At 46.6% G+C, this 3,181-nt stretch overlaps 1 pseudogene; it reads left to right on the plus strand.

Moving 5' to 3' along the window:
• The first annotated feature begins 201 nt into the window (after positions 1 to 201).
• LOC142593982 (large ribosomal subunit protein eL34 pseudogene) lies at positions 202 to 554 on the plus strand (annotated as a pseudogene).
• The last annotated feature ends 2,627 nt before the right edge of the window (positions 555 to 3,181 follow it).

Consider the following 3,181-nt stretch of genomic DNA (forward strand, 5'->3'; position numbering starts at 1 on the left):
CGCACAAAGCCCTGTTCCCTGAGCAAGATAGTGATTGATGAAGCCCGAGCTTCACAGTCATTTCAAGCAGGCTTATATAGGTATTGCTACTGAAAGCAGTGGTCACACACACAGAAGATCAACCAGACTGAGTCAGAACAAAGCCAAGTATCCTATTACTCTTTGCTTTGCCAGTCACCAGCAACAGCAGCTGCACACAAAATGTTTCAGTACCTGATGTACAGTTGTAGGCTGTCCTACAGCACGACTGCAAGAAGTCCAGGCTATCCTGGACTTCAGACAATGGAATAGATTATCTTTACACCCAGAAATTTGGCAAGGCATCAGAGTTAGCATAAGGTGTGTGCCCAGCAAGACCGTGGAGTTCATACTGTATGCCCTAAAAGTGCTACAAGGTTGCCCGTAACACAGAAGCATGTTAGCAGAGCCTGCGGTCAGTTCGTGTCCAAGAAAAGTTCACGTGAGTTTTTCTTACTCAGGAACACAAAATCACTGTGAACATGTTGGAGCCATAAGCAGAGAGCCAGAGCTTGAGTGTTGTGCCCCATAATTGAGAGTTCCCCTTTGAAAAACCCAAACAAAACCCCAAAAGCCACAGTGGCAAAAAGCAGTTGCTGTAGTAAACAGAAGAAAGCTCTCCTGCTGACTGCCTGGTCCTGCTTCCCAGTGCCCACTCACTTGCTGGATGCAAGAGCGTGTGGGGCCACACCGTGACCTGAATGAAGGAATTAGTCTGGATTAAAATTAACCAAGGGAAAAAAAGTGTTTGTGAGGGATCAGTTCTCGTGAAGCCAAAGACGAAGATGACCTCAGGGTGAGAACTAGTGGCAGGAGGCAGGGGAGGCTAGGCCTGCTTCGTCTGGCAGGGGGTGGCTTAGTCTGTGACCACCAAACCATAGCGTCAGCTGCTGTCCCCTGCCAAGGCCAGGCTGCAAATCTTTCTCTCCATAGTCTCACACAAGCCTACAGACTGAACCGGCTCCTGCAGCTCAATGAATGCAGAGAAGTGTCTCTACATGAACCATTTGCTGCTGGTCGCTTAACACTCAGAAGCGTGAACAACCCTCCTTCTGCTTCTGCCCCAGCCGCGTGCGGTACCTGTGGTCTGGAAATGGTCCATCTGGGCCGTGCCTTTCCCTCTGGGTAGCTGCTGGCAATGCAGAACCTACCGTTTCCCTGTCTGACTGGAAGAGTGGGTTACTTTAGCCTTTTTAAGATGTCTCTAGCTGAAGTGGTTGCATCAAGGACCAAATGCGGGTTGCGTGGCAGGTTGAAGCCACTGTGGCATTCTCCTCTGAGCAAAATTGCAAAGCACAACTCGGTTGAGAGAATCTGCCCCAAATGCTCAGTGCTGCTGCAGGGAAGTAACACAAGACAGGACAAAAATACTGCCTTGTATTTTTCCACAAACGGTCCCTCATTTATTAGGCATTTCAGACATGCAGAGGACACAAGCAAGCTACAGTGTATTGCAATGCCTGCATGGGTGCCTCGTGGCCAGACTTCACCATCCTGGGTGCTTCCTCTCCTAATGTGCAGTTCCAGACACAATCCCTTCATCTAGCCTGGGCCTGAGGATGTGAAAGCTTTTACTGTATTTCATGTGAGATGGTTAAGGATTGGTTTCTGAGAACAAAAACAATTGGGCTTGTGTGACTCTTGTCTTCTTACTGGCCAGGAGAAGATAATCAATAATTCAAACTTAAAGCAAACCCAGTAAGACACAGAACTTCACGTGTTCCTCCTTTGAACTTCCTAGAGCACTCTGGTCTGAATCTTTGTCATTTACTTTGCTGCTCCACACTGTGCTACCTGCTGGCATTATGTCTTTACTAGGTATTCCTTGTGATGCAGTAGTGCATGGGGCATCACATAATGATCAGGGTGCTGTTGTTTAGGCATGCTTTAAAAACACAATTCAATGCTTAGGATTTCTCTCTGGGTTGGGGACTCTCTTTAAAGTCTCTGGGGCTCCTGCTGAGAGCCAGAATTTTCCCTAGTGGCAGGTATTTCTAGGGTGAAAGCATTTGTCTTGAGGCCATGGCTGTCTCCATCTTTGGTCTCTTACCATGCTGAGCACATTGCTGGCTCTTAAATAATACTAAAAATAAGTAATGATTATTATTAATTCCTAGGTTCATTGCTTCCCTGAACAAGGTAGATAACTGCGGTTATTGGTGAGTCTAAAGTCCTGCTGAGAGAATTCAGTATAGAATGAATTTTCTGTGCAGGAAAAGAAGGGTAATCAATGATGCACATCAATGGCTGTGGATGGGAGGGTCCCAGGTAAAAAATGATTGTGTGCTTCAAGAAGCTTCAACACTGTCAAAATTAGAGGTTAGGTGGACTAACCCTTCACTGTGCCCCCTCTACTTCAGAGGAGAATCAGAGGAGGAATCAAACATTGTAGCTCCTGTTGTCAAAATCACCCCTGGAGAAAAAAACTCAAGATGTACGATGGGCTTAAGGACAACCAGGCAAACGCAGAGCGCAGAGGCGGTAAATCTTCAAATAAATAAATAAATAAACAAACAAGCAGATAGCCTTGTGAGAATGTCTGCCTGGAATGTGCATGTAAAGAAGTTTCCAAACCCCAGAAAGTCCACGTTTCTCCCACCTTACACACGTCTCACTCTGCTCTTCGTCACTCACAGACAGCAACAGACCCCCCCCCCCCGCCTTTGACTTACAATTAAATTAAGAATTACTTTGGTAAAAAGCGGTGCTTTTCCCCGCCTGCTTTGTTTTGTGCCTCCAGGCTGTGCAGACCCCTATTGCTTGCTGTGCGAGAGACAGCGTCATACGGCTTGTGAGGAGCTGCAGGAACTGAAACCAGTTCTATGATTTATAGCACTAATAAGGCTCAACTGCCATTTCTTGTGGTTTCCTCCCAAGTTGTCTTTGATAATTTCTACTTGTACTGTGTTTATTGTTGCTGCTGCTAGGGTTCAGTTGGCAGGTAACTGTTGCACTGTTTTGCAGGGTCCGCTCTTTTTTGGCTCTCTTTATTGTGTTATTATTATTATTAATAAACATTTATGTTTGGGGAGTGCCCAAAGGGGTCAGCTAAGCACTGTCCCCCTGATTCGTGCTTGGTGCTGCCAGAGGGATGAAAGATGTGCGCTTCCATGAGGAGTTCACAATCGCATGGTGACAACCCCTCTTTTCCAGATCCCCTCCA

Source organism: Pelecanus crispus, chromosome 1 (genome assembly GCF_030463565.1).
Source record: "Pelecanus crispus isolate bPelCri1 chromosome 1, bPelCri1.pri, whole genome shotgun sequence".
Lineage (NCBI taxonomy): Eukaryota > Metazoa > Chordata > Aves > Pelecaniformes > Pelecanidae > Pelecanus > Pelecanus crispus.